The sequence below is a fragment of the Pristiophorus japonicus genome, chromosome 8 (genome assembly GCF_044704955.1).
Source record: "Pristiophorus japonicus isolate sPriJap1 chromosome 8, sPriJap1.hap1, whole genome shotgun sequence".
Lineage (NCBI taxonomy): Eukaryota > Metazoa > Chordata > Chondrichthyes > Pristiophoridae > Pristiophorus > Pristiophorus japonicus.
This window is the reverse complement of record NC_091984.1, coordinates 138,727,803-138,746,213: the sequence shown is the minus strand read 5'-3', so window position 1 is coordinate 138,746,213 and position 18,411 is coordinate 138,727,803. Positions and strand designations below refer to the sequence as shown.

Genomic DNA, 18,411 nt, shown 5'->3' with positions numbered 1-18,411 from the left:
GAGCGTCTTAAAGGAGGAAAGAGAGAGAGGCAGATAGATTTCAGGAGGGAATTCAAGAGCTGAGGCAGCTGAAGGCATGGCTACCAAAGGTGGAATGACAAAAACCAGGGAAGTGCAAGACGCCAAAATTGGAGGAACTAGGAGGGTTGCTGGGCTGGAGGAGGTTCGAATTAGGGAGGGATGAGGCCATGGAGGGAAAACAATTTGCAATAACAGTCAGTCGAATCAAACCAGAAGTTTCACTTTTAAAGAGAAAATCACACCTTCGATCCCCTTTCTAAAGAGGGGATGACATTATCAGGGCCACATTTAAAGAGGGAGTTTTACACAATACCATTTTTAAAGATGGATTTTCAGTCAGAAGTGTGGGCAGGCTTGATGGACCAGCTAATCTTTCCCTGACCGTCAATTTTGTACATTGATAAGCAAGATCCCATGTAAAGGGGAAGACTCTCCATTAGATCTTATTTTCTGAAAGGTAAATCATAAATTATTTTATGAAAGACAAATTTGCTGGAGTTCTTTGAGGATGTAATGAGCTGGGTGGATAAGGTGGGAACCAGTGGATGTGGTGTATTTAGATTTCCAGAAGGCATTCGATAAGGTGCCACATAGAAGTTTACTGCACAAGATAAAAGTTCACGGGGTTGGGGGTAATATATTAGCATGGATAGAGGATTAGCTAACTAACAGAGAACAGAAAGTCGGGATAAATGGGTCATTTCCTGGTTGGCAAACAGTGACTAGTGAGGGGCCGCAGGGATCGGTGCTGGGGCCTCAACTATTTACAATCTATATTAATGACTTGGATGAAGGGACCGAGTGTAATGTAGCCAAGTTTGCTGATGATACAAAGATGGGTGGCAAAGCAAATTTTGAGGAGAACACAAAAAATCTGCAAAGGGATATAGACAGGCTCAGTGAGTGGGCAAAAAATTGGCAGATGGAGTATAATGTGGGAAAATGTGAGGTTATCCATTTTGGCAGAAAAAATAGAAAAGCAAATTATAATTTAAATGGAAAAAAATTGCAAAGTGCTGCAGTACAGAGGGACCTGGGGCTCCTTGTGCATGAAACACAAAAAGTTAGTATGCAGGTACAGCAAGTAATCAGGAAGGCAAATGGAATGTTGGCCTTTATTGCAAGGGGGGATAGAGTATAAAAGCAAAGAAGTCCTGCTACAACTGTACAGGGTATTGGTGAGGTCACACCTGGAGTACTGCAGACAGTTTTGGTCTCTGTATTTAAGGATGAATATACTTGCATTGGAGGCTGTTCATAGAAGGTTCACTAGGTTGATTCCAGAGATGAGGGGGTTGACTTATGAAGATAGGTTGAGTAGGTTGGGCCTACATTCATTGGAGTTCAGAAAAATGAGAGGTGATCTTAACAAAACATATAGATAATGAAGGGGCTCAACAAGGTGATGCAGAGAGGATGTTTCCACTCATAGGGGAAACTAAAACTAGGGGACATAGTCTCAGAATAAGGGGCTGCCCATTTAAAATTGAAGTGAGGATGAATTTCTTCTCTCTGAGGGTTGTAAATCTGTGGAATTCTCTGCTTCAGAGAGTTGTGGAGGCTGGGTTATTGAATATATTTAAGGTGGAGATATACAGATTTTTGAACGATAAGGGAATGAAGGGTTATGGGGAGTGGGCAGGGAAGTGGAGTTGAGTCCATGATCAGATCAGCCATGATCTTATTGAATGGCGGAGCAGGCTCGAGGGGCCGACTCGTGCTCCTATTTCTTATGTTCTTATTTTGGGATATGGTTTAGGAGTAATTTGAAACGTGACATGTGGGAAGTGCTGGGGAAGAACCGGTTACTTTGGACCCATGGTTCCCAAAGTTCCACATCACTGGGATTTCCCTCACCGCATGTTTGGGTCAGTTGTAGACTCATTGATAGAGATCGATTGCGGTGATCAGTCTACAATTCCATTATCGTCGTATCATGTGACTGACAGAATGGTCGAGGCAAATTGGATGGAACTATTTTAGTTTGCAATTCCTATGGTCCACTTTTAGAGAGGGGATCTCACTGTTTAACAATAATAATTATGAGGATTAACATCTTTTGATGTGACTAATTTGATCAATTTGCTCTACTGATGTTAATCCAGCTCCCTCAGTTAGGCCCAGAATGTGGGTATGTCATGCTCAATGCCTATGACTCTCTCTCTTTCTCTCTTTCTTTCTCTCTCTCTTCCTCTCCCCTTAACTGCAGACACTGGCATGTGATGAATAGCATGCTGTTATCATGTAACCAAGCAGTTCATAGAATTGTCGTACAGTGTAACATCAGGAGCTGGTCAATAAGGATCTGATTAAAGCCGTCACAGTGTAGCCCTGTCACGACAAATGATAGTCACAATAATGACCAGTATCATGAGAGATCAATGAAATATATCTGAGAAAACCCTAGCAGCATTTATAGTTTAACTTCTTATAGAAACATAGAATCGCAGCACAGCAAGCCATTAGGCCCCTCGAGCCTGCTCCGCCATTCAGTGAGATCATGGCTGATCTTCTACCTCTGTTTTCCTGTACATATCCCTTGATTCCCTTAATATCCAAAAATCTATCGATCCCTGTCTTGAATATACTCAATGTCTGAGCCTCCACAGCCCTCTGGGGTAGAGAATTCCAAAGATTCACCACCCTCTGAATGAAGAAGTTTCTCCTCATCTCAGTCCTAAATGGCCCACCCCTTATTCTGAGACTGTGATCCCTGGTTCTAGACTCTCCAGCCAGAGGAAACATCTGCCCTGCATCTACCCCGTCAAGCCCTGTAAGGATTTTGTATGTTTCAATGAGATCACCTTCCATTCTTCTAAACTCCAGCGGATACAGGCTTGGTCTACTCAATCTCTCCTCATAGGACAATCCCCCCATCGCAGGAATCAGTCTGGTGAACTCTTGTTGCACTCCCTCAATGGAAAGTATATCCTTCCTTAGGTAAGGAGACCAAAACTGTACACAATACTCCAAGTGCGGTCTCACCAGGGCCCTATATAATTGCAGTAGTCTATAGTCTTATACTGAAATCCTCTTGCAATAAAGGCCAACATACCATTTTTTTTTCTTAATTGCTTGCTGTAGCTGCATGTTAACTTTCAGTGAAAGAGCTATTCCATGAAACCCATTTCATCACTTTTTCCCCATAGCCCTGCAATTTTTTCCTATGTGTCCTTTGGTTACCAAACATTCTGCCAGTGGAAACGGTTTCTCCCTCTCTATCAAAACGCTTCATAATTTTGACCACCTCTAGCAAATCTCCTCTTAATGTTCTCTGTTCTAAGTCAGATTCTCAGCTTCGCTAGTTTCACCTCATAACTGAAGTCCCTCTTCCCTGGTATCATTCCGTAAATCTCCTCTCCAGGGCCTTGGAATCCTTCCTAAAACGCGGTGCCCAGATTTGGAACCAGTAATCCAGCTTGAGGTCTAAGCAGTGATTTATAAAGGTTTAGTATATCTGCCTTGCCTTTGTACTCTATGCCTCTGTTTCTAAAGCCCAGGATCCCATATGCTTTTTCAACAGCCTTCACAACTTGTCCTGCCACCTTCAAAGATTTGTGTCGGTGAACCCCCAGGCCTCTCTGTTCTTGCAACCTCTATAAGATTATACCATTGAGTTCATATTGCCTCCCCTCATTCTTCCTTCCAAAAATGTAAGACTTCACACGTCTTCAATGGCCTATCTGATAGGCTGGCAATGTGTGCTGCCAATTCATACTCACTAGGAACTGGATTGAGATTGCAAAGCCGAATTTCACAAGGGACCTTTCCAGCCAGCAGACAGAAGACATCCCATCAGTCTGTGTTGGATTTGAACCCAGGCACGAGAGGTACGAAGCCAGAGTCTGACTCACTGCACCATGCAATCCCTTACGATCTGCCTCTGATGTGTCAGCTGTGGCTCAGTGGGTAGCACGCTTACCTTTGAGTCAGAAGGTTGTGGGTTCAAGTCCCACTCCAGCAACTCGAGTACAAAAGTCTAGGTTGACACTCCAGTGCAGTGCTGAGGGAGTGCTGTACTGTAAGAGGTGCCGTCTTTTGGGTGAGATGTTAAACCGAGGTCCCGTCTGCCCTCTCAGGTGGACGTAAACGATCCCATGGCACTATTTTAAAGAAGGGCAGGGGAGTTATCCCTTGTGACCTGGCCAATATTTATCCCTCAATCAACATAACAAAAAAAAGGGATTATCTGGTCATTGTCACATTGCTGTGTGTGGGAGCTTGCTGTGCGCAAATTGGCTGCCATATTTCCCATATTACAACAGTGACTACACTACAAAAGTACTTTATTGGCTACAAAGCACTTTGAGATGTCCAGCGGTCGTGAAAGGCGCTATATAAATGCAAGTCTTTCTTTTGATGCTGATTTTATTCACTGTCGAATTGTGCAGACACAGGGCTGGGCCCAGCTGAAGCACACATTGGAAAACTATTTCCCAGCTGATACGATGCTTGAGTGACAGGGAGGATAGTATGTGCAGCTAATCACATGATATGGTTTGACCCCATTGTCACCTGGCAATGGCAGCCATTTTGATCACTTTGGGGCCGAAATTGGTGAACATACCGCTGCATACCACCAGCGGACCACCGACATACTGCCCAAAATCAGGAAATTGATCAAAAAATACCTACATACCACCCACATACCGCCCGGTGGAAATTTCATCATCGACGTACCGCCGGGCGGTATGCATACCGCTCATTCATGCACACCGCCGACATACCGCCCAAAATTGCCAAATTGATGACTTACCGCCGACCCTGCAGACTGCCCTGGTAAAGGTGGTTTTAAGTCGATCTTCAGTCAGAGGTATGCATCTTTACGCTCTTACCCCCCCAGTCTCTCCCACACCCCAGTCTCTACCGCCCGCAACCCCCCACCCACCACAGCAATCTAGTTCCAAGTAGCCATCTCCCCCCCAAGTAGCCATCTCCCCCCCCAAGTAGCCATCTCCCCCTCAAGTAGCCATCTCCCCCCCAAGTAGCCATCTTCCCCCCCAAGTAGCCATCTCCCCCCCCAAGTAGCTGTCTCCACCCCCAAGTAGCCATCTCCCCCTCAAGTAGCCATCTCCCCCTCAAGTAGCCATCTCCCCCCCCAAGTAGCCATCTCCCCCCCCAAGTAGCCATCTCCCCCTCAAGTAGCCATCTCCCCCTCAAGTAGCCATCTCCCCTCCAAGTAGCCATCTCCCCCCCAAGTAGCCATCTCCCCCCCAAGTAGCCATCTCCCCCCGCAAGTAGCCATCTCCCCCCCAAGTAGCCATCTCCCCCCCAAGTAGCCATCTCCCCCCCAAGTAGCCATCTCCCCCCCAAGTAGCCATCTCCCCCCCAAGTAGCCATCTCCCCCCCCAAGTAGCCATCTCCCCCCCCAAGTAGCAATCTCCCCCCCCAAGTAGCCATCTCCCCCCCCAAGTAGCCATCTCCCCCCCAAGTAGCCATCTCCCCCCACAAGTAGCCATCTCCCCCCCCAAGTAGCCATCTCCCCCCCCAAGTAGCCATCTCCCCCCCCAAGTAGCCATCTCCCCCCCCAAGTAGCCATCTCCCCCCCCAAGTAGCCATCTCCCCCCCAAGTAGCCATCTCCCCCCACAAGTAGCCATCTCCCCCCCCAAGTAGCCATCTCCCCCCACAAATAGCCATCTCCCCCCCAAGTAGCCATCTCCCCCCCGCAAGTAGCCATCTCCCCCCCCAAGTAGCCATCTCCCCCCACAAGTAGCCATCTCCCCCCCCAAGTAGCCATCTCCCCCCCGCAAGTAGCCATCTCCCCCCCAAGTAGCCATCTCCCCCCCGCAAGTAGCCATCTCCCCCCACAAGTAGCCATCTCCCCCCCCCAAGTAGCCATCTCCCCCCCCAAGTAGCCATCTCCCCCCCGCAAGTAGCCATCTCCCCCCCAAGTAGCCATCTCCCCCCACAAGTAGCCATCTCCCCCCCCAAGTAGCCATCTCCCCCCCACAAGTAGCCATCTCCCCCCACAAGTAGCCATCTCCCCCCCCAAGTAGCCATCTCCCCCCCACAAGTAGCCATCTCCCCCCCCAAGTAGCCATCTCCCCCCCCAAGTAGCCATCTCCCCGCCAAGTAGCCATCTCCCCCCACAAGTAGCCATCTCCCCCCCCAAGTAGCCATCTCCCCCCCGCAAGTAGCCATCTCCCCCCCCAAGTAGCCATCTCCCCCCCGCAAGTAGCCATCTCCCCCCAAGTAGCCATCTCCCCCCCAAGTAGCCATCTCCCCCCCGCAAGTAGCCATCTCCCCCCACAAGTAGCCATCTCCCCCCCCAAGTAGCCATCTCCCCCCCAAATAGCCATCTCCCCCCCGCAAGTAGCCATCTCCCCCCCAAGTAGCCATCTCCCCCCACAAGTAGCCATCTCCCCCCCCAAGTAGCCATCTCCCCCCCGCAAGTAGCCATCTCCCTCCCAAGTAGCCATCTCCCCCCCAAGTAGCGATCTCCCCCCCAAGTAGCCATCTCCCCCCCGCAAGTAGCCATCTCCCCCCCCAAGTAGCCATCTCCCCCCCCGCAAGTAGCCATCTCCCCCCACAAGTAGCCATCTCCCCCCCCAAGTAGCCATCTCCCCCCCCAAGTAGCCATCTCCCCCCCGCAAGTAGCCATCTCCCCCCCAAGTAGCCATCTCCCCCCCGCAAGTAGCCATCTCCCCCCCAAGTAGCCATCTCCCCCCCGCAAGTAGCCATCTCCCCCCCAAGTAGCCATCACCCCCCCGCAAGTAGCCATCTCCCCCCCAAGTAGCCATCTCCCCCCCGCAAGTAGCCATCTCCCCCCCAAAGTAGCCATCTCCCCCCCGCAAGTAGCCATCTCCCCCCACAAGTAGCCATCTCCCCCCCCAAGTAGCCATCTCCCCCCCGCAAGTAGCCATCTCCCCCCACAAGTAGCCATCTCCCCCCCCAAGTAGCCATCTCCCCCCCCAAGTAGCCATTTCCCCCCAAGTAGCATTCCCCCCCCCCGCCAAGTGGCCATCTCCCCCCCAAGTAGCAATCTCCCCTCACAGCAGTGATTTCCCTCCCCCCACCTCCCCGCCCCCCACTCCCCCCCAACACACCTCAGGCCGGCAGTCTTTGTGGATTCTGGTCGGTGCTTCTCGGGGGGTGGAACTTCGCAGCAGCATGTCGTGTGCACAACTCGGGACCCAAAGTTTCCCGAGTGAGAAGGACACACCGCCAGCTGCACTCTGCTCGGCATACTGCCGAGAAAAAATTGAAAAAAAATCACGCACACTCCGCCCAGCGGTACCCGGCGGTAGGAAATGATATACCACCGAGAAATGGGCGGACCATCAGTTTTCACCAATTTTGGCCCCTTTAACTAATGTAGTTGAGGCCTCAAAAGGACGGAATGGATAGGGGGAATTTCCTGGAGAACCCCCTACCCCCCAGATGTGCTGCCTTAATGCAAGGATTGCAGAACCCCCTCACCCCCACCAATCAGAATTTAAAGGGGTATTACAAATGGGGTATAAATCAGTTGTAACCGAGTTCTCCCCAAATTCCTGCCCTCCCATGGATGGAAAGCAGCCTTTCTGCCCCGCAAACCCCAGGAATCTCAGGGCCTGACTTGGCATTTCTCCACCAATCTGGGAGCAGTGCTGACAAAAAAAACCCTGAGAGAAACCCCCAGGACCAAATTGGGACAAATGAGTGAGTGAAATGTATAAGCAGAAATAAAACCAACGTCCGGCCTTGGTGAGACGGATTGCCAAGGCTCAAGGGCCACAGGTGACCACGGGGCTTTTACCTAGACAACCCTTGCTCCACAGGCATCAATCTGATTCTTTGATGCAATGAGTCACCTTTTTGCATGGCAATGAACCTTGAGGCAAGTAGAGCGTTGGAGGAGAATGCAAATTTGGTTGACTTTTTCTCGGATTGTTAACCCATATTAGTGTATTAGCCACCCACAAAACATTTTGAGTTGTATGGTTGACACACTTGGAGTTGGCAGCCTACCACGTTGTCAACCTTTGGGTATGCCCACTGATATTTTTTAAAGTACTTCCCTCCTTCACCTGTGAGCGCCACGTCTGGAAAGAGAGAGAGAGCAATAGGTTCAAATGAACCAAGAGTTTGTCCTTAAAGATTAATAACCGGAAGCAGAGTCCGTGATGGAGAGCTCGCAATGGCCCCACCTTTCCTGGCTATGAGCTGGTGGTTCTCCAAATGCTTGTCACAGTAGTGGACAGGTGTATTTATGAGTGTCTCGATTTCAGGATGGCTCTGATGGATGATCAGGTCGAGGGAGGGAATTTCAACTCAACAAAAGGTAAAAATTTGAAGCAAGTAAACAGTGAAAAACCATGGAATAAGAAACTGAGGGGTTGACATTGGGTAGCGCCATTTTTGAGGCGGTGTCACTGTCCGAGTGCTGATTTTACCGCCGGGCGTTAGGTGCAGGCACAAACTGCCAAATTCAGTTTTTATGCCCAAAGATGAAAGAACAGCACTTAAAAAGTGGCGTTGCACACTGATCCTTGGCCGACTGAATTTCCTGACGGGAGGCTGCCGCCATGCTAACTGGGAAACGGGAAGAATAGGGAAGAAAAAAAAATCCTCAAACTTGTCCGACCCGCGCACAAACTTCCCCACTGTTCCAACTAATGAAAAGAAGATGAAATAAATAAATTAAAGAAACTTTCTTTGATCTCTGGGTGAATATGCCTGAGTACCGCGATGTTCCCTCCACTTTTCCCAGGTAATACAGACGCCTTGCCGTCTGCACAAACCAAATATCGCGGGAGCAGCGCCAAGGGGGCGCTGCACGCTGGATGATGTCACCACATGGGTGGCGTTAGATGCCGCAGCATTACCTCTTGGCGCCTTCACCAAAGAGCCCACCGAGTTTCTCCCGAGCCGCGGATGCCGTTTAACGCCAACGCTAGGCCTTTGCCACCCGTTAGCTGCCCAGCACCGACGCTAACGGACGGCGTTATAAAGGGAATTTCAACCCCTGAGATTTTTAGCAGCAGCGCAACCAGATAGGTGCATATGACCCACTACTAATATCAGTGCTGTATTATTTGGCACCTGCCTGTCTCAGAGTAAAGGTTCAGTCGGGTACCTTTATTCCTTGCCCTGCATTCCTCTATCTCTTTCTTCCTGTCCCTTTTCATCTTCTCCTTTCACCATTGTATGTTGCAGAGTCACATGCTCACATGTAGAACAATTCACACGTATGAAATGATGGTCCTTGTTATATCATTAGTAAAGAAAAAAAAAGACCTGCATTTATATAACGCCTTTCATGACCACCGGACGTCTCAAAGCGCATTGCAGCCACTGAAATACCTTTGGAGTGTAGTCACTGTTGTAATGTGGGAAAGCTGGCAGCCAATTTGCGCACAGCAAGCTCCCACAAGAAGCAGATGATCCGTTTTCGTTATGTTGATTGAGGGATAAATAATTGACCAGGACACCGGGCATAACTCCCCTGCCCTTCTTTGAAATAGTGCCATGGGACCTTTTATGTCCAACTGATAGAGCAGACAGGGCCTTAGTTTAACGTCTCATCTGAAAGACAGCACCTCCGACAGTGCAGCGCTCCCTCAGTACAGCAATGGAGTATCAGCCTAGATTTTATGTGCTCAAGTCCCTGGAGTGGGACTTGAACCCACAACCTTCTGACTCAGGTGAGTGTGCTACCCACTGAGTCACAGCTGACACTGCAGAGGTCCAATGACTGTCTCGCAGTGATGGTCCTTATCATATCCTGATTGTTACTGATCCAGTGAGAACATACTTTTGTGACTGGAAGGATGTTTCCAGTGGAGTTTCACAGGGCTCAGTACTAGGTTACTTGTTTTTTGTGGTATTTATCAATGATCTCGACTTGAATGTTAGGGGTATGATTAAGAAGTTTGCAGATCATACTAAAATCGGCTGTGCGGTTGATAATGAAGAAGAAAGCTGTAGACTGCAGAAAGATATCAATGAACTGGTCAGGTGGGCAGAACAGTGGCAAATGGAATTCAATCCGGAGAAGAGTGAGGCAATGCATTTGGAGAGGGCTAACAAGGAAACGGAATACACATTACATGGTAGGACACTGAGAAATGTAGCAGAACAAAGGGACCTTGGCGTGCATGTCCACAGATTCCTGAAAGTAGCTGGCCAGGTAGATAAGGTGGTTAAGAAGGCATACAGAATGCTTGCCTTTATTAGCCAAGGCACAGAAAACAAGAGCAGGGCAGTTATGCATGAACTGTATAATACACTGGTTAGGCCACAGCTGGAGTACTGCGTGCAGTTCTGGTCACCGCTTTATGGGAAGGACGTGATTGCACTGGAGAGAGTACAGAGGAGATTTACGAGGATGTTGCCAGGAGTGGCTATGAGGACAGATTGGATAGGCTGGATTTGTTTTCCTTGCAACAGAGGAGGTTGAGGGGAGACCTCATTGAGGTGTATGAAATTATGTGGGGCTTAGATAAAGTGGATAGGAAGGATCTATTTCCCTTAGCTGAGCGGTCAACAACCGGGGGCATAAATTTAAAGTAATTGGTAAAAGGTTTAGAGGGAATTTGAGGGGAAATTTCTTCACACAGAGGGTGGTGGGGATCTGGAACTTACTGCCTGAAGGGGTGGTAGAGGCAGAAACCCTCACCATATTTAAAAAGTACTTGGATGTGCACCTGAAGTGCTGAAACCTGCAGGGTTATGGACCTAGAGCTGCAAAGTGGGATTAGGCTGGATAGCCTCTTTTTGGCCGGCGTGGACACGATGGGCCGAAATGGCCTCCTTCTGTGCTGTAAACGTCTATGATTCTATGATACTTCTATTTCTGATCGATGAAATGAAGAGTATTGCAGCTTGATAGCTTTTCTCCAATGGCAAAGTAGCAACTACACATAGGATTGAGATGATGTTCTATCACTGTGGTTTCTACAACTGTTGTCATGATTGGAGCACTGACAATAGCTGTGGGCTTATCTTTGATCCCTTGTGGAGGGTAAGCCAGGTCCCGACTTTGCATTCAAGGGATTGACAAGGGGTTGATGAAACAAGATGATGATAACTACTGATTCTTCAGACATGCCCCTGAAAATTTTGTTGCAAAAGTTATCATGACTCCAAATGGGAAATATGTTGTCTTTCTCGCAAAAAACAGATAATCAGATGTTTCACCCATGGTCACCAATGCAATCTTGGCCAGTAGCTTTACTGCAGTTAAGGCTTTTAACTTTGCTGTAGTGGATGCGTGCACTGATGGTTGCCCAATTGGAATGATCGTTTGACACTGGAGCTTGGACTTAAGCTGATTTCTATGGCATTTATCGCCCATATCTCATTGGTAGAGGTAAGATATATCGGGCGCTGATTACAGGCTGGCATCTAATTGGATGAGCTGCTGGTTCTTCAGCTAGGTCATTCAATAGATAATGACCTATCCCATCCATGCCCTTAACTTTTCTGCAATCACGGTCCTGAAAGATAGAAATCATAGAATCATAGAAGTTTACAGCACGAAAGGAGGCCATTCCAGCCCATTGTTTCTGTGTTGGCCTACAAGAGGCTATCCAGCCTAAACCCACTTTCCAGCTCCAGGTCCATAATCCTGCAGCTTACGGCACTTCAGGTGCACATCCAAGTACTTTTTAAATGTGATGAAGAGAAAAACAGGCAATATTATTTCCTGCATGGAAATGGAGACTGCCAATGGGGGAAAGATACTAGGAGCAGTATGTCGGTGCTGGGAGCGAGAAGGGGAAAGAGTAGGGTTTAGCATGTGAAAGAAGAGAGGCAACCTGTTGGCCTTGGAGAGACAGAAACATAGAAAATAGGTGCAGGAGTAGGTCATTCGGCCCTTCGCGCCTGCACCGCCATTCAATAAGTTCACCTCAGTACCCCTTTCCTGCTTTCTCTCCATACCCCTTGATCCCTTTAGCCGTAAGGGCCATCTAATTCCCTCTTGAATATAGCTGATGAACTGGCATCAACAACTCTCTGCGGTAGGGAATTCCACAGGTTAACAACTCCCTGAGTGAAGACGTTTCTCCTCATCTCAGTCCTAAATGGCTTACCCCTTATCCTTAGACTACGTCCCCTGGTTCTGGACTTCCGCATCATCGGGAACATTTTTCCTGCATCTAACCTGTCCAGTCCCGTCAGAATTTTATATGTTTCTATGAGATCCCCCCTCATCCTTCTAAACTCCAGTGAATACAGGCCCAGTCGTTCCAGTCTCTCCTCAAACATCAGTCCTGCCATCCCGTGAATCAGTCTGGTGAACCTTCGCTGCACTCCCTCAATAGCAAGAATGTCCTTCCTCAGATTAGGAGACCAAAACTGAACACAATATTCCAGGTGAGGCCTCACTAAGGCCCTGTACAACTGCAGTAAGACCTCCCTGCTCCTATACGCAAATCTCCTAGCTATGAAGGCCAACATATGATTTGCTTTCTTCACCACCTGCTGTACCTGCATGCCAACTTTCAATGACTGATGTACTATGATACCCAGGTCTCGTTGCATCTTCCCTTTTCCTAATCTGCCACCATTCAGATAATATTCTGCCTTTGTGTTTTTGCCACCAAAGTGGATAACCCCACATTTATCCACATTATACTGCATCTGCCATGTGTTTGCTCACTCACCTAACCTGTCCAAGTCACCCTGCAGCCTCTTAGCGTCCTCCTCACAGCTCACACCACCACCCAACTTAGTGTCATCTGCAAACTCGGAGATATTACACTTAATTCCTTCATCTAAATCATTAATGTAAATTGTAAACAGCTGGGGTCTCAGCACTGAGCCCTGTGGCACCCCCATAAGTCATTGCCTGCCATTCTGAAAAGGAACCGTTTATCCCTACTCTCTGCTTCCTGTCTGCCAACCAGTTCTCTATCCACATCAGTACATTACCTCCAATACCATGTGCTTTGATTTTGCACACCAGTCTCTTGTGTGGGACCTTGTCAAAAGCCTTTTGAAAGTCCAAATACACCACATCCACTGGTCTCACTTGTCCACTCTACTAGTTACATCCTCAAAAAATTCTAGAAAATTTGTCAAGCATGATTTCCCTTTCATAAATCCATGCTGACTTGGACCGATCCTGTCGCTGCTTTCCAAATGCGCTGCTATTTCATCTTTAATAATTGATTCCAACATTTTCCCCACTACTGATGTCAGGCTAACCAGTCTATAATTACCCGTTTTCTCTCTCCCTCCTTTCTTAAAAAGTGGTGTTACACTAGCTACCCTCCAGTCCATAGGAACTGATCCAGAGTCGATTGACTGCTGGAAAATGATCACCAATGCATCCACTATTTCTAGGGCCACTTCCTTAAGTACTCTGGGATGCAGACTATCAAGCCCTGGGGATTTATCGGCCTTCAATCCTATCAATTTCCCGAACACAATTTTCTAACTAATAAGGATTTCTTTTAGTTCCTCCTTCTCACTAGACCCTCGGTCCCCTAGTATTTCCAGAGGTTATTTGTGTCTTCCTTCGTGAAGACAGAACCAAAGTATTTGTTTAACTGGTTCGACATTTCTTTGTTCCCCATTATAAATTCACCTGAATCTGACTGCAAGGGACCTACGTTTGTCTTCACTAATCTTTTTCTCTTCACATATCTATAGAAGCTTTTGCAGTCAGTTTTTATGTTCCCAGCAAGCTTCCTCTCATACTCTATTTTCCCTGTCCTAATTAAACCCTTTGACCTCCTCTGAAGAATTATAAAATTCTCCCAGTCCTCAGGTTTGCTGCTTTTTCTGGCCAATTTATATGCCTCTTCCTTGGATTGAACACGACCCTTAATTTGCCTTGTTAGCCACGGTTGAGCCACCTTCCCCGTTTTATTTTTACTCCAGACAGGGATCTACAATTGTTGAAGTTCATCCATGTGATCTTTAAATGTTTGCCAGAAGGTGAAAGTTGTTGTCATTGGGAGGAGAAGAGATAAGTTAAGCTCCCTGCCAAGCTGTACAAAGCTCTGTTTAGACACCATCTGGAGCACTGCATTCAGTTCTGGGCACCGCCCCTCAGGGAGGACACATTGGCCATGGAAGGGGTACAGCGCAGATTTGCCAGAATGATACCGGGGTTAAAAGGGTTAAAATATGAGGGCAGCTTGCATAGACTAGGCTTGTATTCCCTTGAATGTAAAATATTAAGGCATGATCTAATTAAGGGGTTTAAGCACAATGTTGAATCATTGTGGGTGGAGATTAGAGATAGTAAGGGGAAAAAGTCACTGGTGGGCGTAGTTTATAGGCCCCCAAATAATAACTTCACGGTGGGGCGGACAATAATCAAGGGAATAATGGAGGCATGTGAAAAAGGAACGGCAGTAATCATGGGGGATTTTAACCTACATATCGATTGGTCAAATCAAATCGCACGGGGTAGCCTGGAGGAGTAATTCATAGAATGCATACGGGATTGTTTCTTAGAACAGTATGTTACAGAACCTACAAGGGAGCAAGCTATCTTATCTGGTCCTGTGTAATGAGACAGGAATAATAAACGATCTCCGAGTAAAAGATCCTCTCGGAATGAGTGATCACAGTATGGTTGAATTTGTAATACAGATTGAGGGTGAGGAAGTAGTGTCCCAAAGGAACATACTATGCTTAAACAAAGGGGACTACAGTGGGATGAGGGCAGAGTTGGCTAAAGTAGACTGGAAACACAGACTAAACGGTGGCACAATTGAGGAACAGTGAAGGACTTTTAAGGAGCTCTTTCATAGTGCTCAACAAAAATATATTCCAATGAAAAAGAAGGGCGGTAAGAGAAGGGCTAACCAGCCGTGGATAACCAGGGAAATTAAGGAGAGTATCAAATTAAAAACCAATGCGTATAAGGTGGCCAAGGTTAGTGGGAAAATAGAAGATTGGGAAAATTTTAAACGACAGCAAAGAATGACTAAGAAAACAATAAAGAAAGGAAAGATAGATTACGAAGGTAAACTTGCGCAAAACATAAAAACGGATAGTAAAAGCTTTTACAGATATATAAAACGGAAAAGAGTGACTAAAGTAAATGTTGGTCCCTTAGAAGATGAGAAGGGGGATTTAATAATGGGAAATGTGGAAATGGCTGAGACCTGAAACAATTATTTTGCTTCGGTCTTCACAGTGGAAGACACAGAAACCATGCCAGAAATTGCTGGTCACAGGAATGTGGGTTGGGAGAACCTTGAGACAATCATTATCACTAGCGGGGTAGTGCTGGACAGGCTGATGGGACTCAAGGTAGACAAGTCCCCTGGTCCTGATGAAATGCATCCCAGGGTATTAAAAGAGATGGCGGAAGTTATAGCAGATGCATTCGTTATAATCTACCAAAATTCTCTGGACTCTGGGGAGGTACCAGCGGATTGGAAAGCAGCTAATGTAACGCCTCTGTTTAAAAAAAGGGGACAGACAAAAGGCAGGTAACTATAGTTTAACATCTGTAGCGGGGAAAATGCTTGAAACTATCATTAAGGAAGAAATAGCGGGACATCTAGATAGGAATAGTGCAATCAAGCAGACGCAGCATGGATTCATGAAGGGGAAATCATGTTTAACTAATTTACTGGAATTCTTTGAGGATATAACGAGCATGGTGGATAGAGGTGTACCGATGGATGTGGTGTATTTAGATTTTCAAAAGGCATTCGATAAGGTGCCACACAAAAGGTTACTGCAGAAGATAAAGGTACGCGGAGTCAGTGGAAATGTATTAGCATGGATAGAGAATTGGCTGGCTAACAGAAAGCAGAGAGTCGGGATAACTGGGTCCTTTTCGGATTGGAAATCAGTGATTAGTGGTGTGCCACAGGGATCGGTGCTGGGACCACAACATACATAGATATACATAGATGACCTGGAAGAGGGGACAGAGTGTAGTGCAACAAAATTTGCAGATGACACAAAGATTAGTGGGAAAGCGGGTTGTGTAGAGGACACAGAGAGGCTGCAAAGAGATTTAGATAGGTTAAGCGAATGGGCTAAGGTTTGGCAGATGGAATACAATGTCGGAAAGTGTGAGGTCATCCACCTTGGGGGAAAAAAAACAAAAAAAGGGAATACTATTTGAATGGGGAGAAATTACAACATGCAGCGGTGCAGAGGGACCTGGGGATCCTTGTGCATGAATCCCAAAAAGTTAGTTTGCAGGTGCAGCAGGTAATCAGGAAGGCGAATGGAATGTTGGCCTTCATTGCGAGAGGGATGGAGTACAAAAGAGGTCCTTCTGCAACTGTATAGGGTATTGGTGAGGCCGCACCTGGACTACTGTGTGCAGTTTTGGTCGCCTTACTTAAGGAAGGATATACTGGCTTTGGAGGAGTTACAGAGACGATTCACTAGGTTGATTCCGGAGATGAGGGGGTTACCTTATAATGATAGATTGAGTAGACTGGGTCTTTACTCGTTGGAGTTCAGAAGGATGAGCGGTGATCTTATAGAAATATTTAAAATAATGAAAGGGATAGACAAGATAGAGGCAGAGAGGTTGTTTCCACTGGTCGGGGAGACTAGAACTAGGGGACACAGCCTCAAAATGCGGGGGAGCCAATTTAAAACCGAGTTGCGAAGGAATTTCTTCTCCCAGAGGGTTGTGAATCTGTGGAATTCTCTGCCAAAGGAAGCAGTTGAGGCTAGCTCATTGAATGTATTCAAGTCACAGATAGATAGATTTTTAACTAATAAGGGAATTAAGGGTTACGGGGAGCGGGCGGGTAAGTGGAGCTGAGTCCACGACCAGATCAGCCATGATCTTGTTGAATGGCGGAGCAGGCTCGAGGGGCTAGATGGCCTACTCCTGTTCGTAATTCTTATGTTCTTATGTTCTTCAGCTGATTAAAGATTTTGATAGGGTAGATAGAGAGTAACTGTTTCCTCTAGTGGGGGTGTCCAGAACAAGGGGGAATAATCTTAAAATGAAAGCCAGGCTGTTCAGGAGTGATGTCAGGGTCACGGAAATCTGGAAATCACTCCCCCAAAAAGCTGCTGAGGCTGGGGATCAATTGGGAATTTCAAAACTAAGATTGATAGATTTTTGCTGGGCAAGGATATTAAGGGTTACAGAACCAAGGCTGGTAGATGGAGTTAAGATACAGATTAGCCATGATCTAATTGAATGGTGCAACAGGTTCGAGGGGCTGTATAACCTTCTCTTGTTCCTACGTAGCTGACATTGAAAGAGGTAAACAGCGCGACTTGTTGGTTTTGAAGAAGGGAGAAAGACTAGTAGAAATTGGATCACGCCTCAGTTGGGGCAGTGTCCCGGATGGAGAGGAAAATTTTGCACCGGCAAATGCATCTGCCGCCGCAAAATTCATCAGCTGGGCCCGGGGTTTGGAGCGGAGCGCTAAGGATGGCATTGCACACCTCTTTTAGGGCGCTAGGCCGGCTGAGCAACTGAAAATCCCGAGCTAAACAGCCGGCCTCGGAGCAACCTAAGAGAGGCCTGAGGGGGAAAACATTTTTTAAAAAACACCAAAATATTCCCAATAAATAACTCACGCCGCCACAACATAAATTGCAACAAAAAAATTCAATCACACCTACTGGAGGTCGACATTCCTTCTCTCACTGCGGCCGCTACAGCTCGGAACGCCAACTTCCACAGGCGGTCCCATCAGGGCGCGCTGCAGGGCGCTACAGATCAGGCGTGAGCTGGTGTCGCAATTATGGGCGTTGCACACTGGCTCGCCACTTCTGGGCGGTAATGCTCCTCGCCCCCTCGAAACCGGCACCGAATGTCCCGGTGAGGGCGCTGGAAGCTGGCCGCCCGCCCGGAAGTGCTTACCGCCGCCATTGCCACCCCTCGGGGGCGCTAACAGGGGTGGCAGAAGACTGAAAATCCAGCCCTAGGTTTCAGCATATGAAGGAAAAGGGCCAAAATATTTGGCCTTGGAGAGGGAGATGGGGCAAGTCTTGCTGCTGCTGGTTTTGGGCAAGTGGTTGATCTTGTGCATGGTGCTGTCAGTCAATGACTTCTCTGGCCTTTAATTCTGCAGCATATAGTGGACTACTGAGTGCCTGTCGTGGGTAGCTCACATCTTAAGGTCTGTTTCACCTGCAGTCACTATGTATGCAGTGCACACCCTCCACATGACAGAGTGGATGAGCATTTTGCAAATTGGTTTAAAGATTTAAAAAAAAAAGACACATACACACTAAATTTTGCCTCCAAAAAAAATGACAGCAACATAGAGACTGGCTGACATCCCCAGACTGTGCTCAGCTTCTGCCTTCGATGTAACTGTCTCTACTGTCACTGTCTTAATTGCAAGCGCGTGCAGTCAATTCTTGTTAAGTGAGAGCCCAATTTAATCAGAACCAGAACACACTGGTATCAGATGCGGTTCATTAAAATTCCCCGTTCCACAGTTAGGTCTGATCCCAGAACTGGTTGATGGAATTAACATGTTCCAAATCAGCAGCTTTTCGCC

General features: G+C 47.4%; 1 protein-coding gene across 1 annotated transcript in view; it reads left to right on the top strand.

Moving 5' to 3' along the window:
* The window catches only part of LOC139268184 (pre-B-cell leukemia transcription factor 1-like), a 1,207,813-nt gene that overhangs the window by 1,179,436 nt on the left and 9,966 nt on the right, over positions 1-18,411 (top strand). The gene's annotated exons all lie outside the window — the stretch shown is intronic.